This window comes from Cajanus cajan, chromosome 5 (assembly GCF_000230855.2).
Source record: "Cajanus cajan strain Asha chromosome 5, NIPB_CcT2T_4, whole genome shotgun sequence".
In the NCBI taxonomy this organism is placed as follows: Eukaryota; Viridiplantae; Streptophyta; class Magnoliopsida; order Fabales; family Fabaceae; genus Cajanus; species Cajanus cajan.
The window spans coordinates 52,088,266-52,105,174 of NC_138521.1; positions in this window are offsets into that span (position 1 = coordinate 52,088,266).

Below are 16,909 nucleotides of genomic sequence, written 5' to 3' on the forward strand. Positions count from 1 at the left end.
ACTTTCAGAGTCACAAAGTGGTGGTCCGAACCGATTGCCCAATCGCTAAAGTACTGCAAAAACCAGAATTGGCTAGCCAAATGATGGCATGGTCAATCGAACTATCCGAGTTCGATATCCGTTTCGAACCTCGAGGAGTCATCAAATCACAGAACCTAGCTGACTTCATCAATGAATTGTCACCACTCGGCCATTTTGAAGACAGCACTTGGACAATGCACGTGGACGGCTCCTCCAATGACCAAGGTAGTGGAGCCGGGATCATCTTGGAGAGTCCGTCCAGCATCACCTTGGAATAATCATTACGTTTCGGCTTCCGGGCGTCCAATAACCGGGCCGAATACGAAGCCTTATTGGTCGGGATGAGATTGGCATCTGAGATAGGAGTTACAAAAATCACATGCTGGACCGACTCAAAGGTTGTCACCGAGCAGGTGAACGAAAATTTTCAAGTCAAGGATGCCAATTTGCTTAAATATTACCATCTCTTCCGAGGGATGAGCAACCAGTTTCAAGAAATACAAGTTAAACACACGCCGCGTGGGAGTAACGAGAGAGCCGACCAGTTGGCTCGGCTAGCAAGTAGCCGCAAGTCGGGACAGCTTCGGTCCACAATACATCTAGAGTTGCCCACCCCAAGCGTCCGACAAGATTGCCTGCCGGTAGATGAAGCCCCGCAAACATGGATGACCAGTATCTGGAACTTCATAACTAACGGCTCGGAACCAGCTGATCCGATTGAGGCCAAGAAAATCCGAACCCAAGCGGCACGATACTCTGTGGTGGCAGGAGAGTTGTATCGGCGAGGGTTCTCCACACCCTTATTGAAATGCCTTGACCAACAGCAAGCCGACTATGTCATGCAAGAAGTTCACGAAGGAATTTGTGGATCCCACTCAGAAGGAAGGGTGTTAGCTGCCAAGGTATTGAGGGCCGGCTACTATTGGCCGACCCTTAAAACCGATTGCACCGAATATGTGAAGAAATGCAAGCAATGCCAACAACACGGCAACCTAATACACGCCTCGGTCGAGCAGCTTCACACGGTTAGCGCCCCTTGGCCGTTTGCCTTATGGGGCATTGACATTCTCGGCCCTTTCCCACTCGCCAAGGGTCAGTGCAAGTTCCTAGTAGTAGCCGTTGATTACTTTACCAAGTGGATCGAAGCCGAGCCGCTTGCCACCATCACGGCCGCCAATGTCCAAAAATTTGTATGGAAAAACATCATCACCCGGTTCGGCATCCCATACGCAATCATTTCCGACAATGGGCTTCAGTTCACAGATAAAAAATTCAATACCTTCTTGGAGAACCTCGGCATCCGGCACAGATTCACATCCATCGAACACCCCCAGTCCAATGGTCAAGCCGAAGCAGCCAACAAGGTGGTCCTCTCCGAATTGAAAAAGCGCCTCGGCTCGGCCAAAAGATCCTGGGCTGAAGAACTTCCCGAAGTTCTCTGGGCATACAGGTGCACGTCCCAATCAAGCACAAGAGAAACTCCGTTCCGGTTGGCATACGGCACAGATGCCATGATACCAGTCGAAGTGGGCGAACCCTCGTTCCGACGCACACATTTTCATGAAGAGTCCAACGATGGCGCAATTCGAGCCGAATTGGATGTTGTTGATGAGGTCCGAGATAGATCCCAAATCATAGCCGAAGCGTGCAAACAAAGAATGTCTCGACGGTTTAACTCCAAATTAAAACCACGAAATTTTCGGGAAGGTGATCTCGTTTGGAGGGCATCCGGTTCGGCACGACGCAACCCGAGTGAAGGAAAGTTAGCGGCAAATTGGGACGGCCCCTTCCGCGTCCGACACGCCCTCCAAAACGGCGCGTACAAGTTGGAAGAATTATCCGGCAAGGTCATTCCTCGGACATGGAACTCTACCCATCTCAAGACCTATTACAGTTAGAATTTCACTCTTGTAAATGTCTTATGGTGCACTCTTTTCCTTGAACCGGTCTTTCTTCCTCTTAAAAAATTGTGAAGAGGTTTTTGGCCGGCAAGGTTTTTAACGAGGCATCCAATCATCAATAATAATACAATTCAGATATTTATGTCTTGATTTATATTTCCGCAAAATTTACAAGTCTTCCCTCCCGAGACGTCTCTCGGCCAAGGATGTGGCTTTCACTTCAAACTACAAGTCTTCCCTCCCGAGATGTCTCTCGGCCAAGGTCGTGGCTTTCATTACAAGTCTTCCCTCCTGAGACGTCTCTCGGCCAAGGATGTGGATTTCACTTCAAACTACAAGTCTTCCCTCCCGAGATGTCTCTCGGCCAAGGATGTGACTTCAAACTACAAGTCTTCCCTTCTGAGATGTCTCTCGGCCAAGGATGTGACTTCAAATTACAAGTCTTCCCTCCCGAGATGTCTCTCGGCCAAGGATGTGACTTCAAATTACAAGTCTTCCCTCTCGAGACGTCCCTCGGCCAAGGATGTGACTTCTACAAGCAATCCCTCCCGAGAAGTCCTCTCGGTTAAAGGTATGACTATTTCAAGTCTTCCACGCGTTAAATACAAATTAAACTACATTCGGCAAATTAGTTATATCGACGTTTGGTCAGAAACACTTTGATAAAAGCAGTAAATTGCATTAAAAAGACACAAGGGCTCTAACGGCCCGGAATTACAAGAAACTAACAGGGCACTATCGGCCCTAGCATACAAATTTATAAAATCACCCTAAGCCTGTGCCTTGGGCTCCCCTTGGATTGAAGGCTCCTGCTCGGCCACTTCCTCCTGCACATGGCCGCCTCCACTCGGTTCGGCCTCATGACGAACAGGAACTTCAGTGTCCGGCTGCTCATTCAGCGGGATTTGGGTCAAATTGACATATTTCCCCCGATAGAAGTCCATGGTCATATCAAGTTGAAAGTCCAGAGGCAAACTCCCAAAATGTCGGGCTTAACGAGCCGCTTGGGCGAAGCCGGCTTCATGCTGAGAAAGAACCTTGCTCCTGGCCCTCTCCTGGTATGCACCGAAGTCCTTCTTCTCGGCTTCTAGCGCCTTTAGCAACGTAGCGGACTTCTCAGCCTTGACCTTTAGAAGATTCTCCAATCGTTGAACCTTCAAGGTCAGGTCATCATTCTGACGACTCCGACGGTCCAGCTCCGCTTCACATTTCTTACCATGCCCTTGTGCCTCAGATAAAGCCGCCAATGTTTCCTGCACGGACTTTTCTGACTCAGCCAGCTGTCGGCGAAGCCCGTCGGCCTCGGTGTTCGGTTGCATCATAATACTTTGAGCCAAAGCCAGGGCCCGAGCTTGCAACTCGCAGAAAAAAGTCCACTTATGGGATGAAGTCATCTGCCCCAGTACGGATTGCCCCATCTCTGAAGTCAGATCCTGACTCAAGTAATCTTGGGCACTGACATTCGAGGCCAATAAGCTGGGACTCACAAGCCCTTGAGGGGCCACAAGAGCGGGCAGCCTTTGTTGTTTTTGCCGGCGCGCCTCGGCCTCGGCCTCAGCCCTTCTTTTGTTCTTCACCCTTTGGGCATCCTGGTTGCTCTTCTCCCTCGGCTGCGGTTGAGACCGAGCCGTCTCACGGGCCGGAGCCCGGTCCTCCCCATGTGGAGCCGATTGCTTTACAACTCGGCTTTGGATCAGGGCACGAATATCCAACTCGTCGTTGTAGTTCGCCATGATACCTGCACAAACACTAGTCAAAAACAATGGCAACGCAGGAATTTAAATAAAGGACAAACACTATACCAATTAAATCATCAACAGGCTGGGCTGATTTCACGAGACGAACAAGATCTCGGCACGGCAATGGCCGTGGCAGCTTCTCCAACACTTCCAAGTCAGCTTTCTCCTCAGTAGACATCTTGGACTTCGACACCACGTCATATTTTCTCGGCGACTGAGTCCAATATAAAGGAAACAAGGCATTCCCTGCACCATCAAAAAAATACTTGTTGCCGTTTTCTGGCCGAATCATCACCTTAAAGAATCCCACTTTGAATCTTTTATAGGAGGTCGTAAACGGCTGAAGTAAACAATGCTCCGCCCGAACCAATGACAGCCATTTCGCCTTCTTCGTAGGCCGACACGAGTAAAAATACAAGAACAAATGGGGAGTCGGCTCGATACTGAGTGTCAGACACAATTGCCAAAACCCTTGCATCGCGGCCCAGCTGTTCGGATGTAACTGGGTCGGCGCAACATTGAGCAAATGGAGCACACCCATAAAAAACTTATCAAAAGGAAGAGTCACCCCCAAATCACGAAACAAGTAGTCATACACAAAAAAGAAATGGTATCTACACTTCCCTCAGCCAAGAAAAACAAAATCTGATTCTCATGACCCATCGTTTCGGCACGAGTTGAAAAAGAAACCAGATGGCACTTCACGCTCTGGAAGCGTAACAAAATTTTTTGTGTCGAACAACAAAGCGATTGAGCTCTTGTCAGTATACCGAGAAAATACACTGCCCACCTCCCCATGAACCCATCTATAGCCAGGGACTTCTATAGGGCCGAACTGACGCGAAGTCGAACCGACTCGGCGAGTACTCGGTCGGCCCTCGGTCACCTCGAGAGAAGAAGCCTCCTCCATACTTTGCGACTGCTTGAACCCCTCAACAATTTCTACGCTAACCGACCTCTGCGTTGCCGAATCTGAGACTCTTGGGTGAGAAGACCCACGCGAACCCGTATCAGTAGAGGTATCCCTATTATTCCCAGTCGAGCCAGCTTCTGAAACCCTATCTTCTACATTTATATTTAACTCAGCCATTGAAACGTACCTTAATCGGAAGTCGGCCTCGGTCGGAAACTTGCACTCAAGGTTGATCTCTACGTCGGCTCGGAGCAATCGCACGCTACAGTTAAGTGAACACACAAGGATTTGGTCCCCACCACCCCTATTTATAGTGTTTTTGAAATACGAATGATAACCGCTACTCCTTTAGGGACCGTCAGATCAATATGATCCAACAATCCACGGGATCCAACTTTTCAATTCCCTCTCATCATTACTTTACCGTTACCAACCCAACGATTATAACCCCTCACCTTCCCACGATAATGTCCCACGATTAATGCTTAACGGTTATAACCCCTCACCTTCCCACGATAATGTCCCACAATTAATGCTTAACGGTTATAACCCCCACTTTCCCACATTCATGTCCCACGATTAATGCTCGACGGTTACAATTCCCCACTCCACCTCAACCGTCACAAAATGTAAAGTCCCTTTTACCCTTTACGTCCTTGCACTCCTCAAGGCTGGGGGGCTTGTGTACCGGAAGGACCCTATCGGCCACGTGGATCGGCCACGTGGACCAGCACGTCATGTCCTATCAGATATTGACGCAGCTCAGGTAACATTTCGGCTCGGCCACGTGAATCGGCTACGTGGATCGGCATGTCATGTATTATCAGATGACACTGCTCAAATACCACTTCGGTCCGACAGGGGGCTAAGAACTGTGCTCTTCCCCTATCGGCTCGGCCAGAAGCCGAGAGAGGACGTTTCGGCCGTGTTGTCTCGGCTCGGCCAAAAGTCAGCATCGAATAATTAGAACGACGATTATGATTAGCAAGGATAAGTACATGATTAAGACATAATCAGCCGATTAACATCGTATTACCTAATTTGGTAAATGTCAGAGAAGGCCCACCATGCTCAGGCCCATGTCAGGTATTATAAATAGGTCACACGTAACGAGGTATGTCACTGTTCATTTTACCCTAGAAAATCGTGTCTATCCTGACTTGAGCGTCGGAGTGCCTTTTGCAGGTACCTCCCCCCTCTGAAGAATCCACTTGGAGCTCCCGTTCGGCCCTCTCACACCCCAGAAGATTACGAGTGTACCCTCAGACAGGTACAATTTATTTTATAAAATCGGAATACACGTTTTTATTATTATTTGTTGTTATCGGATTAAACACAACAACTATTATGTTTGAATATTTTTAATTATTAGTTAAAAAAATGGTGTGTATAAGGCATGCTGAAATTTCGAGTGTACTTGGAGAGGACGAAGAAAAAAGTTCAACTTGAGGTTTGTTAAAGTTAGATAATAGGATTTTGAATGTTGCTCTAACGCAACTTTACCCAACAGTTGGGTTGCTATGCAAGCTTTTTTTTCTTTTTTCATTTTTATCTTTGTAGATATTGTCATGTAAATCTTGTACCTAGTTTATTCATTTACCATTATTATTGTTGTCCTTCTGAAAACATCAAGTGGGTGTCTTTTACCCACGTACCTGGCCAAAAACTCCTCAAATCCTACACCTTTTCTACAAAAACTTTAAAGTAGAGTTCTTCAAAATTAAAGATTAAACCTAAATGTCATTTTCACTTTTTTTATAAAGAAAACAAGCCTTTATTTCCCTTATATTAGTCCTGTGATCGTCTTTAGTATGACACTTTATCCATTGACTTCCCTTTTGTTGAAGAGGTTTCAAACTTAAAGTTTCTTGATTTTTTACCCCGAAATCTCCCTTGCCAACGACTAATAAACCTACACAAATCTCCTCACCCATCTAAGGATCTTAATGGTAAGCAAGCAAACTTCTTATAATTCATTTATTTTGATTTTGTTTTGATTGTTGACTTTTTCCTTGTTTTAGGTATTATGGCATTATTTGGAGTCAATGTTCCCTCCTTCCATCAAGTTAGAAAGGAACCCTCCAATCCCAATAGGCACAACCCCTAATCCTCCCATAGATGTAGTCTTTCCTTGGGCCAGAGGAAAGAAACTTCTAAAGGTGCTATCGGAGCCAAAGGTCTGAAGCGTAAAACTACCATACACTTGGGGGTCGAGGTTGAGAAGCAAAAAAGGCTATAGAAAGAACCCAGTTCTTTCATTGGTCATTTTACCTTACCTACAGATCTTACTTCAAGTAGTTTTATAACCCCAACCGTGAAGACTAAGGAGATCTTTGGGCAAGCTATTTTTTTCCCTCGAGGGTCGCAACTTTCTCTCACAAGAGAATTCACTTATTACATAGTCTTTATTGTGTGAATAATTGGGTCATTCTATAGGAATTTCTCAAAACTTGTTTATGGAGCCCATCGCTAAGATTGACAAGCTTTGACATAAATTGAAGGAATCGAAATCTCCCTCGGCTTTGCCTATCAACACTAATCAAGAACTCACTATCGACAATGAAAAATATGATGTCAAAGATTGTAGACTTCAAAATCTCATTGACAACCTTAAAGAGAAGCTCAAGGAATCCGAAGAAACAAAAAAATAAATTTACTACCAAGTATGAGGATTGCCTTGAGAAGACCATTAATGGGAAAAATTAAGTCGTTGCTACTCATGAAGCTTATAAATCCATGGCTGGTGATCTTATATATAAAGAACATGGTGAGGGGTTCCAATATGTTGTTCGTCAAGTTGTGCACTTTCTTGAGATTCCCGATACTGTTCAATTTGACATGGGTAAAGACTTTTATCAATGGGGAATTCATGAACATAGATGACACATGTCTGAGGACGAGCCTTCTATTGATGATGCTTAACTGTCTTCATCCCCCCGATCAATGAAGCTCACGAGGAGGTTGTCAACGATGAAAATTTCGAAGAAGATCCGATGGCTCCTCCTTCTTAAATTATCTTATGTTTTTTAAGGTTGATAATGCCTTTTATTATTTTGGAATATGATTTTATGAATGATACATGTTTTCCTTTATCAACTAATCTTTATTTGTTACTTTTTGTACCATAGGTTATATAAAAAATTAACATTTTAAAAATAAGAACTATAATTTATGTATTCCTCGTCATCTTATAAAAAGTTGATGTTGCAGATAAGAAATGCAATTAGTCCTTGTCCACTTATAAAATAAATTCTTCTAAGTTAAAAAATTGAAGCTATAAATAAGAACTATAAATGCATAGAGCTCGTTTCATTACAATTTTGTCCATAAAAGTCTTTTGTTTCACTTATCTGATAAGTTTTGTGAGACCCCGTTCCTATTTTTTTTTCCTCTTCACTCACTTCACTCTCTATTCACTTTGCTAATTCTCTCTCAACCTTGTATTCCTTTCTTTGCTTGGATCAAATCCATTCCTTGGTGGTTGTAGGTGAGGGGTAGTGTTGTGTGAAGCTAGCTGGAAGCCGGAAATCCTTTTCTCTTTTCTGTTGAGCTTTTTCTCTTCTCCTCCGCTGTCCCGAAGCTCAGATTTGCGCACCGAGGTAAGGGAAGCTAGGTTTTGCTGATTTTGGGTTGTAAATGAGTTCTAGAAGCTCATTAGTTGCTTGATGATGGATGATTTTGGCTGAGACTGAAGAAAACTCATTTTTGGGTTTTCGGGTTTTGGGGTGAAATTTTGGGTTTTTCTTGTTTAATGATTGCATGTGTAAAAAGAGGGGATTTTTGAACTGTTGGTTGAAAATTTGACAATTTGGCTGGTTTGCATGTGCTGGAAATGTTAATCTTTGCAGGTTTTTGAAGAAATTTTCGAACTTGGTGAGTTGCTGCTGGCTATCACGCCGGCGCAGTTCTTGGCGCCGGGCGCGTGACCACTAGAGGGCTCCATTTGTGCAAGCCCGCGGGGCGCAAGGGTGTGTGCGCTGGGCGAGCTTGAGAATGTGAGCCTTTGGATGGGCCAGGCCGGGCGTGGTTGGACCGCGCTGGGTGCGATACCTGTAAGTGACATTGCTTGTGGGTTTCTAGTGTTGCGGGCGTGACCTTGTCTCGTCAGGCGTGGAGACTCCGTGGGAGTCTCTGCCAAAGGTGGCGCCAGGCACAATTGTAATTGCGCTGGGCGTGAGACCTTGGGGAGGTCTCTGTCTACCCTGCACCGAGGGCGGGTTGGCATGTCGAGCGTGTGAGATCTTTTGGGGTCTCTGCCTCCTAGCACGCCGGGCGCAATAGGTATTGTGTCGGGCGCGTTGGAGCCCTGATGCTCTCTGGTTGGGCCATGCCGGGCGTGACGACCACGAGTGCGCCGGTGTGGATGTGTGATTACTATATATGTTGTTAAGTGTTGAAAATGCTGATAATTGTTGATGTTTGCTGAGCTGAGATGTCATTGATGAATGTTGTTATTGCTGTGCTGTGAGTTGTTAATGCTGAATTGTGATGTATAAGCTGAGTTGCATAAGGCTGAGCTGTTGTAGGCCGTAAGGCTGAGCTGTTGTAGGTCGTAAGGCTGAGCTGTTGATCACTAAGACTAGAGGATATGTTTTTCAAAATTTCTCATCCCATTGTGTGGATTGAGGTAGCTGTGGTGCTCTTAGAGCCCAATTTGTTGAAAACCCTCCCTGGGAAGCTGACCCTTGGAGTGGTCACTATGTTGTTCTCCTCTAAGTACTTAGTTGGTCCTGTGTGTGGGCAAGGTCGAGGCACACGTGTACAAAGTGACCACGGTATAGGGGCAAGGTTGAGCTATACCGCTTACAAGCTACCAAATCTAGCTTATATGCGTGACGACACATTGTGTGTTTATTGCTGTTTATGCTGTATATGTGATGAGTTATATGCTGATGACGTGCTGATAGCTGTAGCTGTTTACCATTCATGTATTTAGATATATATATATATGTATGTTGATTCTTTTCACTAGCTTACCCTTTGTTGTTTCCATGTGGTTTGGACTGCAATGATCATACTATGTATGGGAGCAGAGCAGGGTTAGGTTGGTGAGTTGATGCAGGTCTGCAGCTGGCAGATGGAGCTCATTCTTTTTGATGATTTTGCTGTTTTAGCTTTTTAGTGTAGCATTGTTGGGTGTATTTTGTATACTCTGATTCTTAGCCCTAGATTGGACCTTGTATATATATTTTAGTTGTTTATATATATATACTTGCTCTTCTTTGTGTGGTGCGTGGTGTTGAGTCGGGTGTGATGGCCAGGCGGGTCGTTACACTTTAGTGGTATCAGAGCAGTTCAAGTCTAGTGGGCACTCTGTGGGGGTGGTTCCTTTAGGTTTTTGTTGTGCTGAGCTCTGTGTTGTGTTGCTTTACTATGCTAATTTATTGGTTAACTGTTGTGTTGATGATTGTTGTTGGTTTAGTTATTGTATACAAAAAAGGTGTTGTTACTTTTGTAGATAATGACTAGAACCAATGAACAGATAGACCGTGCCATGGAGATGATGATTATGGCTATGCAGCAGCAAAATGCTTATTTTGCTAGGATGGACGTTGATAGAGTTGCAGCTGGTGTAGCAAGGCCAGTGGGGTCACAGGAGAGCCAGAATCTAGCTGAGTTTTGGAAATGCCATCCTCCATAGTTCAAGGGAGACGCAGACCTAGAGGTAGCTGACCACTGGATCTGTGAGCTGGAGAAGATCTTCACTATGTTGGGGTGTTCTCAAGAGAGGAGGCTGACATATGTTGTCTATATGTTAGTTGGAGAGGCTGAGCATATGTTGGTGGAGAGGTACTCACCATATGCTGACTGATAGAGGTGTTGTTGATTGAGAGTGCTTCAGGAGGGTGTTTTTGGATAAGTACTTCGCAGAGAGCGTGAGGCACGCTAAGGAGGCTAAGTTCATGCGGTTGCACCAGGGTGGGCTGTCTGTATCTGAGTATGCGATGAGATTCGAGCATTTGGCTCATTTTTATTCGCAAGCTATATCTGAGGCTTGAAAATGCAGGAAGTTTGCTGAGGGTCTGAAGCAAGAGCTGAAGAGGGTGGTGGTGCCTATGGCCATCACTGAGTTTCTGGCCTTAGTGGAAAAGGCGAAAGTTGTTGAGCGGTTGGAAGGTGGCAACCGTGTGACTAAGACCGTTGAGGGACCAGCTGGGTCCAAGAGAGGAGGAAATCAGAGGAAGCCCTATGATAGGCCCCAACCACAACAAGGGGGTCCTGTCATTAGGCAACCTGCTAATGCTGCCAGTAGAGGGAGACAGGGTGGAGTTGCCACTCTTAGATGTTTCAGGTGTGCTGGACCCCATTTTGTTAGGGATTGTCCACACACGGAGAGCCGGTGTTTCAGGTGCCATCAGATGGGTCATGAGTCGACCAACTGTCCTGCTAGAGACAGACCGGAGAGGGGTGCTCAGAGGGGTGATGCTTAGAGAGGCGATGCTCGGAGGAGTGATAGACCTACTATTGCTGGTAGAGTATTCGCTTTGACTGGGGCTAAAGCTTCTACTTCCTCAGATCTTGTGAAGGGGAAGGGTAAAGCCGCTGGTAAGGATGTCATGTTTTTGTTTGATTCTGGAGCTTCCCACTCCTTTATCTCCTATGCTTGTGCTGCTATGCTGGGTGTTCTGGTGTGTGATTTGGGGTTGAGACTGCTAGTGTCGACGCCCGATTTTGCTTTGGTAGTTGCTTCTGAGTTATGTGTTGGCTGTCCTATTGTTGTGAATGAGAAGAGGTATAAGGTGAACTTGATTTTTTTGCCTTTGGTGGACATTGACATAATCTTAGGGATGGATTGATTGTCTACCAATCGCATCCTTATAGATTGTACTAATAGGAGGTTGATCTTTCCTCAAGTGGAGGAGGAGCTGTTGATTTCAGCTGGCCAAGCTGAATTATTGTTGAGAGATGGAGCAGAGTGTTGTCTTCTGCTTGCTGTCATGAGTGTGGAGACCGAGAGGGTCATTGTTGAGATAAATGTGGTGAGGGATTTTGCTGAGGTATTCCCTGATGAGGTGCTTGGGTTGCCTCCTACTAGGGAGATGGAGTTTAGCATTGACTTGGTTCCAGGTGCGGGGCCAATGTCGGTGGCTCCCTATAGGATGGCCCCAGCTGAGCTGGTTGAGTTGAAAGGTCAGTTGGAGGACCTGTTGGAAAAGTAGTTGGTGCGGCCGAGTGTATCGTCGTGGGGTGCTCCCGTGTTGTTGGTTAAGAAGAAAGATGGAGGTAGTCGACTTTGTATGGATTACCGGCAGTTGAACAAGTTGACCATTAAGAACAAATATCCACTTCCCTAGATAGATGACTTAATGGATCAGCTGAAAGGAGCATCGATTTTCTCGAAGATTGACTTGAGGTTAGGTTATCACCAGATCAGGGTGAAGGAGGGTGACATACCGAAGACTGCTTTCAAGACTAGGTATGGTCACTATGAGTATGTTGGGATGCCGTTTGGTGTGACCAACGCCCCGGCAATGTTCATGGATTACATGAACAGGATCTTCCAGCCCTTCTTGGATAAATTTGTGGTGGTGTTTATTGATGACATCCTGATTTATTCAAGGACCCCGGAGGAGCATAGAGAGCACTTGAGGTTGGTGCTGGAAATTTTGAAGGCGAAGCAGTTGTACGCTAAAATTTCAAAATGTGAGTTCTGGTTGGATGAGGTGAAGTTCTTGGGACATGTGATTTCAGTTAAGGGAATTGCTATTGATCCGGCTAAGGTGGAGTCGGTATTGCAGTGGGAGCGTCCAAGAACTGTCACTGATATTTGGAGTTTTGTGGGTCTAGCAGGTTACTATCGAAGGTTCATTGAGGGATTCTCCAAGATAGTAGCGCCTCTAACCCAGTTGACAAGGAAGGAGAAATCGTTCATTTGGACTAATGCTTGTGAGAGGAGTTTTGATGAGCTGAAGAAGAGGTTAACTACTTCTCCTGTGTTAGTGTTTCCCGATTCTGGTGAGCCCTTTGATGTGTATTGTGATGCTTCTCACCAGGGTTTGGGGTGTGTGCTGATGCAGAATAGGAAAGTAGTGGCATATGCTTCAAGGCAACTGAAGAACCATGAAAGAAATTATCCTACTCATGACTTGGAGTTGGCAGTAGTTGTTTTTGCCTTGAAGATATGGAGGCATTACCTTTATGGTGCTTGGTTCAGCGTCTTCAGTGATCACAAGAGTCTGAAATATCTGTTTGATCAGAAGGAGCTGAATATAAGGCAGAGGCGATGGATGGAGTTTCAGAAAGATTATGACTTCCAGTTGATGTATCATCCTAGGAAGGCCAATGTTGTGGCAGATGCCCTGAGTAGGAAATCCATCCACATGTCTAGTATGATGGTGAAGGAGCTGGAGCTGGTAGAGGAGTTCAGAGATCTGAATCTTTGCGTGGAGTTAGCTCAAGATCACATTAGTTGTGGGATGATTACCATAACTAGTGAGTTCTTGAGGCAGGTTGGACAGAAGCAGTTGCAAGATGTTAAGTTGGTGAAGCTTCTTGGTTTGCTGGGTACCAAGAAGGCTGTTGGTTTTGAGATGGGCGGAGATGGAATCTTGAGGTTTAAGGGCAGAATTTGCCTACCTCATGATGTTGAGCTGAAGAGAGTTGTGATGGAGGAAGGCCACAATATTAGACTTAGCATACATCCTGGTATGACTAAGATGTACCAAGACCTCAAGAAGACTTTCTGGTAGTCTGGTATGAAGAATGAGATAGTTGAATATGTGGCGGCCTGTCTGACATGTCAGAAGGCGAAGGTGGAGCATCAGAAGCCGAGTGGATTGATGCAGCAGATGGAGATTCTGGAATGGAAGTGGGATAGTATCACTATGGATTTCATTGTGGGGTTGCCTAGGTCGGCTAGGAATAGTGATGCTATCTGGGTGATTGTTGATCGGTTGACCAAGTGTGCACATTTCTTGCCTGTCAACATCAAGTGGTCCTTGGAGAAGCTGACGCAGTTGTATGTGAGGGAAATAGTACGGTTGCACGGGGTGCCTTCCAATATTATTTCAGACAGAGATCCGAGGTTCACTTCCAGATTTTGGCAGAGTCTACATCAAGCCTTAGGCACGAAGCTGAAACTGAGTTCTACTTATCATCCGTAGATGAATGGTCAGTCAGAGAAGACAATCCAGTCCTTGGAGGATCTGCTGAGGGCTTGTGTGTTAGACCACTTGGGAAACTGGGAGGAAGTCCTACCGCTGGTTGAGTTCACGTACAATAATAGCTTTCATGCTAGTATTGGGATGACGCCATTTGAAGCCTTGTATGACAGGAGGTGTAGGACTCCTCTATGCTGGTATCAAGATGGTGAGTTAGTGGTTGTGGGACGAGAGCTGATCCTACAGACTACTAAGAAGGTGAAGTTGATTCAGGAGAGGATGAAGACTGCTGAAAGTAGACAAAAATCTTATGCTGATAAAAGGCGAAAGCCTTTGGAGTTTGCTGAAGGGGAGCATGTGTTTCTGAAGGTGACCCCTACCTCTGGTGTAGGTAGAGCACTAAAGGCAAGGAAGTTGACACCTAGGTTTATTGGTCCCTATCTGATCATACAGCGTGTGGGTCCGGTTGCTTATCGGTTGACTTTGCCACCGTCTCTTTCAAACCTACACGATGTATTTCATGTATCTCAGCTGAGGAAGTATGTCCATGACCTTGGTCATGTGGTTGAGCTAGATGATGTGCGGGTGAAGGAGATTTTGACGTTTGAGAAGTCGCCGGTGGCTGTGGTTGATCATAAGCTGAAGGAGCTGAGAGGCAAGTCCATTGCTCTGGTAAAGGTGTTGTGGGATGCAGCTACTGGTGAGGCTACTTAGGAGGTGGAGCAGCAGTGCAGGGAGCGGTACCCTTTTCTTTTCCCAAGTAAGTCTGTTTTCGGGGACGAAAACTCCTGTTGTTAGGGAGGTTATGAGACCCCTGTTTCTATTTTCTTTTTCCTCTTCACTCACTTCACTCTCTACTCACTTTGTTGATTCTCTCTCAACCTTGTATTCCTTTCTTTGCTTGGATCAAATCCATTCCTTGGTGGCTGTAGGTGAGGGGTAGTGTCGTGTGAAGCTAGCTGGAAGCCGGAAATCCTTTTCTCTTCTCTGTTAAGCTCTTTCTCTTTTCCTCCGCTGTCCCGAAGCTCGGATTTTCGCACCGAGGTAAGAGAAGCTAGGTTTTGCTGATTTTGGGTTGTAAATGAGTTCTAGAAGCTCATTAGTTGCTTGATGATGGATGATTTTGGCTGAGATTGAAGAAAACTCATTTTCGGGATTTTCGGGTTTTGGGATGAAAATTTGGGTTTTTATTGTTTGATGATTGCATGTGTAAAAAGAGGGGATTTTTGAGCTGTTGGTTGAAAATGTGACAATTTGGATGGTTTGCATGTGCTGGAAATGTTAATCTTTGCAGGTTTTTAAAGAAATTTTTGAACTTGGTGAGTTGTTGCTGGCTATCACGCCGGGCGTAGTTCTCGGCGCCGGGCGCGTGACCACTAGAGGGCTCCATTTGTGCAAGCCTGCCAGGCGCAAGGGTGTGTGCGCCGGGCGAGCTTGAGAATGTGAGCCTCTGGAAGGCCCACGCCGGGCGTGGTTGGACCGTGCTGGGCGCGATACCCGTAAGTAACATTGCTTGTGGGTTTCTGGTGTTGCGCCGGACGTGATCTTGTCTCGTCAGGCATGGAGACTCCTTGGGAGTCTTTGCTAGAGGTGACGCTGGGCGCAATTATAATTGCGCTAGGCGTGAGACCTTGGGGAGGTCTTTGTCTACCCTGCACCGAGCGCGGGTTGGCACGTCGGGCGTGTGAGATCTTTTGGGGTCTCTGCCTCCTAGCACGCCGGGCGCAATATGTATTGCGCCGTGCGCGTTGGAGCCTTGATGCTCTCTAGTTGGGCCATGTCGGGCGCGACCACGAGTGCGCCGGGCGCGGATGTGTGATTACTATATATGCTGTTAAGTGTTGAAAATGCTAATAATTGTTGATGTTTGCTGAGCTGAGATGTCATTGATGAATGTTGTTATTGTTGTGCTATGAGTTGTTAATTTTGAATTGTAATGTATAAGCTGAGTTGCATAAGGCTGAGCTGTTGTAGGCCGTAAGGCTGAACTGTTGTAGGCCGTAAGGCTGAACTGTTGTAGGCTGTAAGGTTGAGCTGTTGTAAGCCGTAAGGCTGAGCTGTTGTAGGCCGTAAGGCTGAGCTGTTGATCACTAAGACTAGAGGAGATGTTTTCGAAATTTCTCATTCCATGGTGTGGATTGAGGTAGTTGTGGTGCTTTTAGAGCCCAATTTGTTGAAAACCCTCCCTGGGAAGCTGACCCTTGGAGTGGTCACTATGCTGTTCTCCTCTAAGTACTTAGTTGGTCCCATGTGTGGGCAAGATCGAGGCACACGTGTACAAAGTGACCACGGTATAGGCGCAATGTCGAGCTATACCGATTATAAAGTGACTATGGTATAGGGGCAAGGTCGAGCTATACTGCTTACAAGCGACCAAATCTAGCTGATATGCGTGACGACGCATTGTGTGTTTATTGCTTTTGCTGTATATGTGATGAGTTGTATGCTGATGACGTGTTGATAGCTGTAGCTGTTTACCATTCATGTATTTATATATATATATATATATATATATATATATATATATATATTGATTCTTTTCACTAGCTTACCCTTTGTTGTTTTCATGTGGTTTGGACTGCAATGATCATACTATGTATGGGAGCAGAGCAGTGTTAGGTTGGTGAGTTGATGCAGGTCTGCAACTAGCAGATGGAGCTCATTCTTTTTGATAATTTTGCTGTTTTAGCTTTTTAGTGTAGCATTGCTGGGTGTATTTTGTATAATCTGATTCTTAGCCCCAGATTGGACCTTGTATATATATTTTAGTTGTTTATATATATATACTTGCTTGTGCTGTAGTGTTGAGTCAGGTGTGATGGCCAGACGGATCGTTACAAGTTTGATACAAATATTGTTTTTACCTTTAATATTGAAACTAGTAGTCCTTGATTATATTATTTAATGATGTAAAAAAGAAAAAATACCTATAAAAAACACTTTAAGCTTAAGTTAATTATCGATCTTAAATAAATCAATACAATCAAAACTGTAATAAATACTAAAAACATATCTTCTCTTTATTATTTATTATTTATACTAACTTTATTAAACTTGAGTCCAAATACTAAACCAATCAACAACCAATATACATTTTATAAAGTCTTTTCATTCTTTATAAATTTATTTGATCTTGATATGAATTGAACCTTTCGATAATGTCATCCGATATAATAATTAAAAATAATTATTTTAAAATTTTGAATTTAATCAAATTGATTTAGAAATAAAATT